Source organism: Polyodon spathula, chromosome 3 (assembly GCF_017654505.1).
Source record: "Polyodon spathula isolate WHYD16114869_AA chromosome 3, ASM1765450v1, whole genome shotgun sequence".
Taxonomy (NCBI): domain Eukaryota; kingdom Metazoa; phylum Chordata; class Actinopteri; order Acipenseriformes; family Polyodontidae; genus Polyodon; species Polyodon spathula.
In genome coordinates, this window is record NC_054536.1 from 30,625,088 (window position 1) to 30,640,592 (window position 15,505).

The following is a 15,505-nucleotide window of genomic DNA, read 5'->3' on the forward strand; positions in this document are numbered from 1 at the left end:
CACACCGACTTCATTATTTTACACATACAAACTCCTTTAAAATAAACTTAGTACATTCTAATCTTTCCGAATCCCTGTTTTCACATTATTCCGACAGTCGGAACATTACAAAAAAAAATTGTTTACATTTTTTGTGCCGGTATTTCAAAAACAAAACCAAATTCCAAATTCCAAACTCGCAAGATACATAACTGGTTAAGATATGTGGGTTTGATTAAGTGATGCACATTCAGGTTTGCCAAAGTTTAACTCTATTCTCTGAGACAATGGCATCAATGCAGTTTTGCAACGACAGATCAGCAGTGTCTGTGCCACACCTTTATCACCCTCTGCCCATAGTGAGATGTGCGGTTTTCAAGAGACTTGTTTGTACACATAAAACATCAATCATCCAATTTAAAGAGGTAATTTAGCTTAGGGTAACATTCTTTCTTAAAACGTGTTATTCATTTTGTACAAATATAGTGCCAATTTAAATAACGAAAGCTTAACAGGTTGGCAGGGAAGTACAAATAAATCCAAGATGGCTGCCTGATAAATAAAGAAGCTACATTTGGTACGTAAAAAGGGGTTTTGTTTACATGTTTAAAAAATTTAACATATGAAAACCAATTACAAAAATCAATTTTTGATCTTTTTTTGATAAAATCAAAAATTACATTTGACTACCCTACTAAAAGGACTGTATTCTAGTTTAGATTCTGAGCATCTATGTTTAAAAAATAAATAAATAAATCACGGTCCCCTCCCTGCTGAAAGGGGTTAACACCCTCCCCCCCTGTGCCACTTTGCTTGCTTAACACTATCCCTTACAAAAATTTCCTGGTCAGGTGTCCTGGGACCTTGACAGATATGGCTACATAGTGTGCCTTTTAGAAACCCCATTTTTAGGAGATGCCACCTGTGCTTCAAGATGTTTGTTTAGCCAGTGAGTCAGATTATAAAAAGATATTAAAGACTACCCCCTCTCCCCTGCCCAGGTGAACTCACAAAATCGAACAAAAACACTTTAGTGTTTCCATACAATGTTTGGCAGGGAGGAGAGACACCATTATTTATACGAGAACAGCTGCTCCTCCCCCCACACAGTTATCTGCTAGAACAAACTTGATCACAGCAAACACTCCCCTTTGCAGACAGGACCTTGTCTCTCCTGGGCTGGGTTTACACAGTGCAGCAGATTAGGGAATCTCATCAGCAAACACCTGTCCTCTAGATTCTAGAATACTGCACCAAGACACACACCAAAACCAGCACTGAAACACTGTGTACAGTGTGGACACGGGTAACCATGCGGTTGGAAAGCCTGGCTTTGATAGTGAAACAATGAACCCCACCTCTGCCCCACCCCACACCTATAGTCCTAGTGATTTCGTATTTTATGTTACTGTATACTACTCATAAAGCAACAGTACCAAGCAAGCTTACGAATGAATGGATGAAACACATTTACAGCCTTATTCATCCACAGATGAAAAATATCAAAGCAGTTTCTTTACAAACTGTACTACACAGCTGAGAAGCAAAGACTGTAGTGCAGTCCATCCCACCCCCCCCTTCCCCACCCTTCTAAACCTGTACACCTCACGGCTCAACGGCTTTGAGTGATTTCATCCAATATTCTTCTTGTTGGAGGGTAATTTTTTTCTAGAAAATGGATGGGGTGGACCACTGGAATTTATTTCACTCCAGGAATTCAAGGATTAACTGGAGGGACAAGTTACTGCATAGCCTACAGATACCCAGGGCGTTCGGAAGTCTGGCTATAGATACTGTATATATCAATCCCCCCATGCTAAACTGGAATGTGGAACCTGTAAATGGTAAGGGAACAGGGGTGGCGAACTTTGAAAGCAGAGAGTTCCTTAAACACCCAGAGCAGACAATACCTTTTGTTCTGTCTGGGCTTCCCCTCATACTTATTGTTCTGCTGCCTCTCTGATTGCTGCCAAGTACAAAAAAAAATCTAATAAAAATACACAAATTAAAGAGATCCTTTCTTTGTTGCATGATATTAAAACTTCACCCACAAGATGACAAAGTGCACGAGAGCCGAGGTGGCAATATATTCAGAACGAGTCTACAGCCCATGAAAATAAAGGAATCCCACGGTACAAAATAATAGAATGTAATACTGTAGGTTTGATCCTCCAGGACTTCTTGATCGACAAGTCTCCAATACTAGTCTTAATGAAAGAGAGAAGTGATTAAGTTACATCTTGTTAGACCTTGATTAAGTAGCCACTGACCTCAGCCCCACCCTCCTTTCTTCTCTTTGTGGGTTTAATCACCCTGGGCAACTCCCTGTGGAGAGTCTCATGTACGTGTCGTAAAGAAAACCGTTTCTGGCTCACACTGCCTAAGATGGTGCGGCCCTTTGATCTTTGTGCTTAACCTGTGTTCTCTTGAGCGCATCAGTTCCTCCAGCAATGTGCGATTGTGTTTATTCCAGCAGTCAGATGGTCGTCGTCAGTGCAATGAAATGCAATCTCGCATTTACCAGTTACTATACCTCCTCTGATAATCTCCTTTTAAAACTAACAGAGCGCACCAACCTGCAAACACGTGTATCTTGCATTTAAACTTCTTTCCAACATACGCCACTTTTAGAAATGAGGGGTGGGGTCCTACCGCGACAGGGTAAAGCTACAAAAATAATCTTAAAAGTGCATGTTTCTCCAACAGCAACTATTCATTTTAACCTTTTTTTTTTTTTTTTTTTTTTTTTTTTTAACACTGTACTCACACACATTTGGTCACCATCATAACTGTTGCATGAATCGGGTTTTTTCAGCCGGGCAGCAACAGCCACTTTGCCGGGTCGGTATGTCACCGTCTTTAACAAGGGTGAAAAAGCACTGGGGAGAAACCTGGCAGAAATGCACAAGACCAATGCGTGAATGCGCAGAATTAGAATACTACACGACAATGGACTGTTAACAGTACCCTGCCAAGCAGCTAATCCAGGGGTACAGTACATACCAATATTCCTCAGATGAGTCTACACTCAAATGTAACCTGCAAATGGAATGCAGAATCCAAGATCAACACACATCGGTAGCATTGGCACCCCCGAAGTTGCATGCCAACCCCCACAAATATATAAATAAGCTACTAAAGGGAGAAATGAAACAATGGACCACAGGATAATGTAGGCTATTCAACATATAACAAATATATTGTAGCAGCTTGCCAACTGGATAAGTGTCAACATGAAGGCGATGGACAAAATATCTCTGTAGCATCAACGCCATCAGCCGCTGATCTGAGTAGCTCCGACCCGAACTCCTTACACTGGACATAAACATATTTACAGAAGTGTGGACTGTAAACCAAACCCACAATGCTGAAAACACTACTCTATTCAGAAGCCTCGAAGAAGGGAATCTCAGCATGAAGCCGGCCAAGAACGCTGCCTGTGGATGTAGTCTGCACATGTGTATCCCTTACTCTTACTCCTGCTGAAAGCCCCTTCCAACTGCCCCCCACTCAACTAAACGCATGCAACAGAAACATTCTGCGCATTGCAAGCCTGGCAGGCTTATCGCAAAACGTAGCCATTTTTATTCAAATTTGGCCTTCAGAGCAATTCAAATATTTTCGTGCTTAAGCATATGAAATTTGCGCACATGCATACATTTAAATCTAATGTTTATCATTATCACAGGCATTAGCATGGCTAATAAGCTAAATACTTAAAGAGCCACCACAGACTCTACAGAATTCAAACAGATTCATCTATGCTGTGCTGTGCTGTTTGCTGGGAATTGGGTTTATGATTTCTCCACATCTGTCTCCATAATTTTGACAGGCGTCACACAAATATATGAGTACGTTACCTTTTCTAATATATTACATTTTTTTTTTTTACTTTGTTTTTTTGTTTCAGTAGAACCATTTTTTTTGTTGTTTTTCCTCTCAGTATTAGCAGTGATCACGCTTATCAAACTGCTATTGCTCCCTGTCTAGACTGATTTTATTTTTGTAATGTGTTATTTTGTAAGAACTGTAAGTTGCCCTGGATAAGGGCGTCTTAAGAAAATACACACATACATATGTACATTAACAACAATAATAATTACTAACATTAATAAATCCAGCTGGAATCACCTGTTTTTATTTTTTATAGCCTATTAAAATAAATATATATATATATATAAAACTTGATTGACAAACCTGGGGCGCAATTAATTCAACTTAAATAAACGGTCAGTAAAATAAGAAAGGAGCACACTTTGTACATTAACTTTACATTCTAAACTCAGACAAAATTTACCAATAGTAATCAGTAGCCTAGCCTACTACTGTATTATCAATGTCTGTGACATTGAAATCTATCTGAATGCAAGGTAAGGAGGTGCAAACTGCTGCTTGATCGCTCTAGGGTTGATATACTGCTGTATGTGTCTATTAAAGTAAAGCGTCCCTGCATTATACAGGTAGTTGTTTAGTATCTGCCGGCTCGGTCTATGTTACACACCGATGGTATGTTCTATGATACCGTGCTGTGCTCGTGATTCTGTTTTGGGAGTTATTCTTTCAGCACCAAGACAGCGTGCTTGGGAAAGTGATTAGTTTTCTTTTGGTCTGAAAGAACGATCATGACTGCAGCTTCCCTGTTTATTTTTTAAAACATGTATTTAAAATAGTGATGCTGCTATCACGATCGTTCTTTTGAATATAGTCATTATATTCAACCTTGTATGATCGCTGGGTGTTTTCCATTGTTGTAGTACCCCGGAAAGCACCTGCATTTCACTTCAGTGATTGGGTGAGTGAGTGCTGGAGTGATGTGCGTGGAGTTAAGGCTTGCTTTTTAAAAGCGTTATTTTGTGCCTCGCAAAACTGGTTTTGTGCTTGGGACAATTTCGAACATGGCAGGTTCTCGCAAATTATCAGCCACTCCTGCCAAATTGCGCCATGGGTACATTGTATTTGTGCACAGTGCAAAACGGATTGTGGCATGCAAAAAGTAGTTTTGAACATGGCACATTTTGTGCATAATGGCCATTCACGACGCCCATAATCCTCTGCGCAGTGCACAAACCTTTCAAATATCTGTGCCATACTGTATACGGGAAAATAAAGATACTGTATGCAGGAAAATAGACATACTGTACTGTATTCAGGAAAATACTAGCTGTCATGAAACTGCAATAATCCAATGGTTCTTTAAACCGATAGAAAAAGGATTTAGATTTTATTATTAACGTCTTCTAAAACCCTCCTAAAGTTGCTGACTCTATTTTCCAGTTTGGACCTTCGGTAAAATCTTGAATGGGTAAAAAAATCTTGGAACCACATGACAGATGTGTTACGTCTTGACACAACATTTAACCAGTCATAGAGTTGATAATAACTAAACATATGAACAAAAAAAAAAGGAAAATAGGCTGTACGCCTTTAAGAAGAAAGGTGCAATGCGATATCAGCAGAACTCTTGTCAACTGACATACAAATGCTTAAGAGCAGAGGTGATGGATTATTACACTCCGGTTTCATGCAACAGTTATGACGGGGAACAAACGTATGTACTGTTGTGTTAAAAAAAAAAAAAAATGTTAAAATGAAAAGTTGCATTTAAAAAAAATGTAGAACAGTAAAAAACTAATAGGCGTGCATTAACAAAATGCCTTGAAAACTTAACATAAAGAAAGCAATTTGAATGAAGCAATAAGCTCAATAATTAAGCTAAAAGGAAGTGAAAAGGTTACAGTTTTGTTTTTTATTTTTTTTTTTTTTTTTTTTTTTTTGTGTGTGTGTGGGGGGGGGGGGGGGGCTCCAATGACCCTACGTTATCTTTCCCCAGTCAAATCGTAGAGTGCCTAAATAAGCACGGTCATTTACCATAACAAAAAACAGCCATGAAAAAGAAAATGTAGAATATAAAAAAGCGCAAACAGATACAGTCAATGAAAGACAACACATTATTCAAATACTATGTCGTATTACATACTGAAGTAAGGCAAGTTTATTTTTCCGTTAAGTGCTCCCAGCTATAAATGTTGTTAAGTCCTGTTGTACAGAATTCCTGGGGAGAACTCTGGTTTTATATATTATATATATATATATATATATATATATATATATATATATATATATATATATATATATATATATATATATATATATATATATATATATATATGTGTGTGTATAGTGTGTGTGTGTGTGTGTATATACATACACATATATATATATATATATATATATATATATATATACACATATACTATATACATATACACACATATATATATATAATATATATATATATATATATATATATATATATATATATATATATATATATATATATATATATATCACACACACACACACTCTCTAAAAAAACACAGGATCAACACAGATCTTTCGAGCCTCTATTTAAAAGTTTTAGAAAGCAAAAAGTAAATAAACCAGATTACGTACATGCTCGCACAGTGATCTCTAATGGAAGGCCATTGGTAAAAAAAAAAAAAAAAAAAAAAAAAACATTGTGCTGCTTTAGAGCGAATCAGAATCTCATGGGGCAGAAATAGGCAAGTGCGTCATTCTGAAATGCCTTGCTTAAACAGTGCCCAACTTGCTGGAAATGTTGTGTCGAGATTTTTACATAGATTGTATATATTATCAATATATTTTTTGTTGCAACTTTGTTATGTGGACTGTAATATACGAGAACCAAAACGGTGAGTTTTTCCCCCTCCATTTTACGAAGCCATTTCCATGTTTGTTTTATTTGAAGAAAAGTTTAATTTCAGATTTTGTTTGCTTGTTCAGCTATAAAAAGGCACAAGTAAACCTCATGTTATTGCTTCATGAAAACGTGTAGATGACCACTGTTTACTGTGAAGAAACGGCAAAGGCAAGGAATTTAAAAAAATTAATAAAATATGGTTTCAAATTTTATGTACTATTTATTTCGGGAATAAACAAAACAACGTTTAACTTGAACGGCTATTTGTAGTTATTTCACTGGGGTAAAGTAAGGCCTAGACAACGTATTATTTTATATATTTTTCTATTTTAACGTGTTACATTGTAAAGTTTTATTGCTGTAAAATAAAGGCACACACACAGAGAGGCCACACCCCCGCCCCCGCCCCTATTGCTATGCTGTCACTGAGTACTATGATGATGGCGTTTATTACTTTTTGAAAACAAATATTTAAATTATGAGCGACTATCCAAACATGAAAATCGCGTGTTCATCCCAGCACTACATATATGCAAGTGTTGAAAATATCCTTATTGTTGGTCGACACAACTGAGATTGCGAGATTCTATCAACCGCTTAAAATAAATACAGCAGGGCTGGGTGGGCTAAATAATGAATGAGTTAATTACTTGCAGACTTATTTAAAACAGGTAATGTGTGGCAGTAGTTGGATGGCTAATGACCAAATTCACAATAAAAAAAAAGTTTGATCAACACGCGATTGCCATTCACAGTCTCACTCTCAACAAGTAGAGGCACGCATTGTTTAGGCAGTGTAAATAGGGAATAACTGGTTATTGGTTTTTACAGCTACCCATACTGACGCTGTCTGATGGAAATTGGCATTAGCCAAGTAGCCTAGTAGTGTGCCCATCGGGCACTGTGTCTCGCTCAACCTGGGTCAAAGCATGTCCTGAGGTGTGCAGCTGTTGACCTGGGTACTTGGTTTAACACTATGTGGGATTGTGACCTGAATAGCCAGAACCCGGGTCTAAAAGTACTAGTATGAAAGGGGCATAAGATTCCCACTACATACCAGTTACATCCATTCCTGGTTTTACTATGAGTTTAATAAGACACACCAGAGCTTGTTACATATACATTGTGGCTAACCCAGCTTGTATTAAAACCTGGAATGGGTAGACTGCAATGTAAATTCCCTGGTTCCACTCCAGCTGCTCTAAGGTATTTATGAACCGGTTTGCTTTGCACAACACTACCTGTGTTTTCCTGCCACTTTCAACATCTCAACCAAACCTACATTCCACACAGGCATATTTCAGGAGGTTGTTTAGCATTACGATTGTCTGTGTGCTTTGCGGAAGGTACAGGGGTAAATCCTGCCATTAAAGTTAAATGGTGGAAGCCTCTGTGTGTGTGTGTGCTGGACACAATCAGTCTTACTGTGAAGTGTAAAAATGGGAAAATTACAGAACAATCCTGTACACAATATACACGTGGTCTAAAACTGAACATGATAGCGGAGCACTGTGTCTTTAAATGGGTACAAGTGTACCTGAAAAGGGAACCCATTCTACCATTCAAAGAGGATTATCCATTTTCATAGCACAGTTGAACTACACTGCAGTGTTCTAATCAAACAGCTGGTCATTAGGACGGCATGTGGGTATGGCTTCAACATGTCTAAAAAAATGTTTTAAAAAAAAAATGATATATTCCTATTGATAGGGTGCACAGAGTTAAGTAATTTGTAACAAACATATTTCATTATTAGTAGTACTACTACAACAGCTGCTTTTGTTTTTAATCACTTTAATGATACAATGATTGCAAAAACTGAAATGAAAGAATGAATCCTAGCAGATTCATAGTGCTAGTTATAATTACAACGCACGGTATCTAAATTCCTGGCAGACCGCACACGCCCCGCTACGAGCTATGACAGGAAACAGGTAGGGCACAGACTCTCCGCCACAGACCAGCTGCAAGTGTACGAGAAGCGGTAGACATGTTTACTCAGATTCATTCATATCTACAACAGAACGTGTCACGATTTAAATGACAGCAAATATAATGCTCTTAAAAACAACATAATACAAATATGAATGTATAAAAGTCATTTTATACATTTACACACACACACACGAATCAGAAATAATGACAGCAGATCAGGAGACGCATTAATATTATAAACACAGGTAGCACGGTTTCCTCACTTACTCACTCTCACCCCACCCCCACCCCCACCATTAAACTAATACAACCAGTCGACAAAACTGGACAGAATAAATGAAACATACGCCGATCCAGCTCAATTTAAGCCTACTGACAAAGTACGGCCGGTAAGTGCAGAATATTTTAAATGTTAAGTTGAGTCATTTTAGAGTTTGCTTTTACTTAAGACATCGTGCACTCAGTTAAGAATACTGTGAAAGTAAACTTTAAGATCCGTCCTCCCAAAGCCAGACTGTGTCAGTTTGACTTTTGATCGGAAAAAAACAGTTGCTTCGACACGGTACTTCAGTGTTAGTAAAACAATGCAAATGTATACTAGAGGTTTATATTTAATAAACAATATGAATAAAAAATTTTTTTACCTTTCAGGTATGTGAGCGTTCCTGACCTCTCTTTTATATCATTTATAAGTCCTTTTTTTCCGTCCTTTTCCTCTAGTTCTACATCCGTTTCTCTCCGGTGTCAAGTTGGAGTTGCATGCCTTATTGAGTCTCACGGAGCAGACTCCACCCACGACTGGACTGTGGGTCGGAGATCAACTTCAGAGAAACCTGTTTGTCTTTGTGTGTGTGTGTGTGTCTGTCCTCGCCCGACCAGTGAAACGAGAGAGCCTGCTCGCCTGGCAACCTTGTGCTTTTTTTCCACTCGGATCAGCCTTTCAGCTTCCTGAACAGACAGGCTACGTACGTACTGACCTCTAGCGCTGCCAGATTTATTTTGCAAAGCCCCGCCAAAATTTTTAAGTAACAAGCCAAAAAGTAGCTAAATTCTGTTTTTGAAACCAGACAAAAAACACTACTTACATTTAAGGCTTAAATACATTTAAGTATTTATTTAATATAAAAAATAATACATGTAAGTAATGCTATAACCATATATTTATTTATCTGGTTTTTTTTTTTTGGTTTTTTTTTGAAGAATTCTCGCAATTTACAGTACAAGCGCCGATGTTTCTTATCTGATGAGATTCAGTGTGGCAGGTCCAGGGGGAAATGTATTGAACATTTAATGTACAATTAAATTATCCAGAAATGTCTAAGTTTAAAAAAATATATATAAATCTAATTCCATTTGTCTGATACAGTTGTTAAAGCAGTGAGGAATGAAAAATAACTTCCTTTTACAATGATACAGATTTCTGATTGCCATTCAATAATAAATATACAAATGTACGACTGTAATGCTATTAAAATTACATGCTATTCTTAATTTTATTAAAACTATTAATGTAATGTGGACATCTGATTTCCTTTATTTTTGTGTAAAATTTTGGCATTCACTTGTACCGTCTTTGTTTTTGAAAAGTTACAACGCAACCAGCATTAAAGTTAAGTAATGAAAGCACTTGAATCATTGTCGGTGCCGTGCAGCTGTTTTAACATTTGATCCTCAACTGCTAATATCAGCAGTTTTAATGCTGATCTCTGTAATGTTTTGCTGATATCAGCAGTTCTATTTTTGATATCAGTAATTGCATTTCCGAATAAACAATTGCATTTCTGATATCAACGATATAATTTTGATATCAGTAATTTTATTTCTGATGTCAACAATTCTATTTCCGATATCAAAAAATGCCACACAATTACTGATGTCCAAAATTGTAGTTTTGAAATCCAAAATAGACTTGTTGATATCAGCAATTGAGGATTAAATATTAAAACGACTCGCCATGGAGTCCTGTCATTTTTATTCCAGAAAGCGTGTCTCTGCAGACCACAGGCCACGTCTTCATTGTAAGCTACAACCTTTGTGTTATCTTCATTTTATACATTTTTGAGTTACCGTGGTAAGCTCTTACTGGGGCATGTTCATATAGTGCTGATATTAAAAAAAATACATAATACATTATCAGACCTTCCCAGAGCAACATGTAAGCAACAACCAGCACGGTACTTGTTTGTTTAGTGTTGTCCCTGTGTGTTAGTGTCTGTTAGTCTTGGTTATCTGTCACTTTATTTTGGCCTCAAGTGCAGTGTGCTGTTTTGTTCAACCTTTGATTTTTCTGTGTGTTAATAAAACACTGAGCGCCAGTGTCTCAGTTTCACCCGCCAGTACTGCCTGTCTGTGTGTTCCTTTCTGACCTGAGGTCACCCTACAGCCAGCCTGTTCACATGTGGTGTCAGGACTGGGATAACAGCGCCTCCAAGACTCACGCCAGGAAGAGTACTGTGGGTGAATATTTTGAAGAACTTTTTTGTTTTGTTTGTTGTGTGTGGATTTTTGAAGGAAGGTTTTTTTTTTTTTTTTTTTTGAAAAAAAAAAAAAAAAAAAGGCAATGGAAGAAGACTCCATCAGGCTGCGGGACTGGATCCAGGACAATGCTGGGCTGGAGGCCCAGTCTATGCCCATATCCACCAGGGTTCTGTGGCTGATGGACAGGGAGTGATGGGAGGCCTATGAGAGGGAACACATCCCAAACACCATGGAGGAAGGTGTAGAGTTGGTTCTCTGCTACCTGGAGGCAGCCATAAAGAGAACAGCAGCCCAGGTAGCAGGATCTCTAGTGCAAAAGGGGGCAAAGTCCAGCTGTCTCCAGCGCCCAGACGGGGGGAGTATGAGCATCCAGCGCCCAGAGGGGTGGAGCACAAGCATTCAGCACCCAGACAGGGGGAGTATGAGCATACAGTCAGTGTCTCACATCGGTTTTGAGAAATTTTGGCCCATTCCTCCTTACAGAACTGCTTCAACTCAGTGACATTTGAGGGCTTCCTTGCATGGACAGCTCGCTTCAGGTCCTGCCACAACATTTCGATGGGGTTTAGGTCCGGACTTTGACTAGGCCATTCTTAAACGCGGAATTTCTTCTTCTGCAGCCATTCTTCTCTAGATCTGTTTGCATGTTTAGGATCATTGTCTTGCTGCATGACCCACTTTCGGTTCAGCTTCAGCTCACGGACAGATGGCCTGACATTCTCCTCTAGAATCTTCTGATACAATGCAGAATTCATGGTTGTGTCAATGATGGCAAGCCGTCCAGGTCCTGAGGCAGCAAAGCAGCCCCAAACCATCACACTCCCACCGTCATGCTTGATGGTTGGGATGAGATTCTTTTGTTCGAACATAGTGTTTGGTTTTCGCCAAACACAATGTTTCTCATTGAGGCCAAAAAGTTCTACCTTTGACTCATCTATCCAGAGAACATTGTTCCAGAAGTCTTGTGGATCATCTATGTGCTCTTTGGCGAACTTCAGATGGGCAGCAATGTTCGTTTTAGAGAGCAGTGGTTTCCTCCTGGCTATCCTTCCATGAACACCATTCTTTTTCAGTCTTTTTCTGATAGCCACCAGGGAGATAGAAGGTCAGAACAGCTAGGTTCAGGTAGGCAGAAGCAGGGAAAAAAAGTCAGAATGGAGTGTGGTAACCAGTGGTGTACCACAGGGATCAGTATTAAGTCCTCTGCTGTTCCTAATCTACATTAATGATTTAGATTCTGGTATAGTAAGCAAACTTGTTACATTTGCAGATGACACAAAAGTAGGAGGAGTGGCAAACACTGTTGTAGCAGCAAAGGTCATTTAAAATGATCTAGACAAGATTCAGAACTGGGCAGACACATGGCAAATGACATTTAATAGAGAAAAGTGTAAGGTACTGCACGCAGGAAATAAAAATGTACATTATAAATATCATATGGGAGATACTGAAATTGGAGAAGGAATCTATGAAAAAGACCTAGGAGTTTTTGTTGACTCAGAAATGTCTTCATCTAGACAATGTGGGGAAGCTATAAAAAAGGCTAACAAGATGCTTGGATACATTGTGAAAAGTGTTGAATTTAAATCAAGGGAAGTAATGTTAAAACTGTACAATGCACTAGTAAGACCTCATCTTGAATATTGTGTGCAGTTCTGGTCACCTCGCTATAAAAAAGATATTGCTGCTCTAGAAAGAGTGCAAAGAAGAGCGACCAGAATTATTCCGGGCTTAAAAGGCATGTCATATGCAGACAGGGTAAAATAATTGAATCTGTTCAGTCTTGAACAAAGAAGACTACGCGGCGACCTGATTCAAGCATTCAAAATTCTAAAAGGTATTGACAGTGTCGACCCAAGGGACCTTTTCAGCCTGAAAAAAGAAACAAGGACCAGGGGTCCCAAATGGAGATTAGACAAAGGGGCATTCAGAACAGAAAATAGGAGACACTTTTTTACACAGAGAATTGTGAGGGTCTGGAATCAACTCCCCAGTAATGTTGTTGAAGCTGACACCCTGGGATCCTTCAAGAAGCTGCTTAATGAGATTCCGGGATCAATAAGCTACTAACAACCAAACGAGCAAGATGGGCCGAATGGCCTCCTCTCGTTTGTAAACTTTCTTATGTTCTTATAAAATACCTTTTAGAGCTATCACACTTATGCAACAGTATTAATCTTAAATATTAGTACTCCATTGTCTCTATTTTCTTTACACTTTGCAGGATAAATGATACATTTAATACAGAAATAAAAACAAGGGGTTACCAAATTAAAGGGATGCTCTAAGACAGCATATTTTCATATTTTTTAAAGAAAGAGGACATGGTTCTTTTTTTGTAATTGTTTTAAACTAAAATATCATACAGTGCTCAACTATCAATGTAAATATATATAAAGAAATGAAATTGGCACCAGGAGAGCTGAAACACTTGTATTTCATTATTTCATTATTGCTAAAAAAAAAAAAAAAAAAACAAAACACACAACATGTATACTTAAAAAAAAAAAAAAAAAAAATTAAAATGTTCTGAAACTTGTAAAATATTTTTACAGTATGAATTTCACAAATGTGAAAATAACTAGATAATAAATTATTCTGTATGAACATACGTTTCTTAGAGGGTACCTGTGGTGAACTGAAAGGGAATATAAACTTATTTCAATAGATCCTTTTATTTCCAAATACTTTCGTCTCATTATACAGCCCTTTCTATTGTTGTGTTGCGCTATTTTAATGCACAAAGTGTTGAAACCACAACAAGCTTCAGTGCACTGTGTTGTACACACGTCTTAATCCAGAATGGCAAATGCAGAATAAAATGATTTCATCTAATTAGTAAGGTAGCATACTGGCCTGGGTTTCTTTGCGCTCCTGGTTGTTTGAACATGTGAGTTCTTTAACGTCATGCTGCCTTTCTCTCCCTGTAGTCTGCCCACTGAACGCACAAGTTATTTCCCACCAGCAAAAAAAAAAAAAAAAAAAAAGGTTGTGCCCAAGAATCTCTGAACAGCCAGTTTGTTGTCCTTTTGATCAGCTTGGTGTGCTTTCCTATAGCTTTCAAAAACATGATATCATCATCCGAATAGATGACTCCTCTGAACTGACTTAGAAACCCCTGTTTCTAAGTCATGCACGCTCATTTTACCATAAAAAGTACACCAGAACTGGATCATGAATTCATTTAAGAGGAACTCTTTGTACATGAATCAAAGTTAATGTATTTTTTTTTTTACTTTCCCCAGAAAACATTATTTTTTTTATGAAGAAACAGAAATAAAATTGAAATGTTAAAAAAGTATTTCTTTATTACAGTAAAGAAACTACATTGCACTGAGACAGATATATGAAAATTCATTCAATCAGTCATTTTCATTTTTGAGAAGGAACATGGTATTCCAAAAAAAGGACGTCTCATTTGCTTATGTAATATCCATCAATATATCGCCATGTGTAGGGGTTTATCAGACCTTCTGGGTTAAGAGAGCAGTGCCCTTCAACAACTTCAAATAAATCTTATCGTATTAGTCAGCATTTTTCTTATCTGTTATTGATAGTTTATACTGTAGGCCAGGGCTACTCAACCCTGGTCCTGGAGGGTCCTACCTGGTTTTTGTTCTAACTATACACTAAATTGATTAATTGGGCCAATTAAGCTTCTAATAAGCACTTAATTGATACAATTAAGTAATTTAGGGTACAGTTGGAACAAAAACCAGGAGGGACAGCGGCCCTCCAGGACCAGGGCTGAGTAGCCGTGCTGTAGGCTGTAGATACTGTTTAAACAACTGGACTATGCAAATATAATGGGGAAAATTAAATACATTGTTCAAGAGTAACGATACATCTAGTGAGAGATTACAGACATTCTTGAGTGAAGTACAAGTAACGTGTAACAATGTGCCCCTCAGCCATTTACTGTATAGTCCTTCCCACTTGGAAACATGCACACTGGCCATAAAAGGGTTAACTGCAAGAGTGATAGAATGACACAAGTTAATTGTATCAATTTGTGTGACCTACTTAATGTCTAGAGTGATACTTTGTTGTTGTTGATAGGTCTAACAGTCCATAGGCATTCCTGATATTGATAGAATGCCACAGGTTAATGTGAAGTACTTAAAAATAGATGGTGATTAAGTAGATTCAAGAAAATGCACAGAGTCATTTTCTTCAATCAGTTGCCAGGTTTATTGAAATATGCAGGGAGTCTGGTCCCAGGTACAGGACAAGCAGAATACTCAAAATTACAATGTTTGCGTGACATTAAATACCCTTCTGTATAGATGGTCCACCTCCCCTTTCTCTTACACTTAACCAATGGTCAAGGTACAACACTTTATTCTGTTAATTTAGTGTGTGTGTGTGTGTGTGTGTGTGTCTATGTATGTG

At 37.9% G+C, this 15,505-nt stretch overlaps 1 protein-coding gene across 3 annotated transcripts in view; it reads right to left on the reverse strand.

Annotated features, from left to right (window-relative positions):
- LOC121312966 (protein FAM83H-like) overlaps positions 1-9,368 on the reverse strand; it is a 37,251-nt gene extending 27,883 nt beyond the window's left edge. The window contains exon 1 of one of the 3 annotated variants that reach the window (XM_041244999.1): positions 9,280-9,368. The gene's annotated coding sequence lies outside the window, so the exon portion shown is untranslated. The remainder of the gene's footprint in view (positions 1-9,279) is intronic. The other 2 variants (XM_041245000.1, XM_041244998.1) reach the window with 2 other exon arrangements.
- Positions 9,369-15,505: the final 6,137 nt, after the last annotated feature.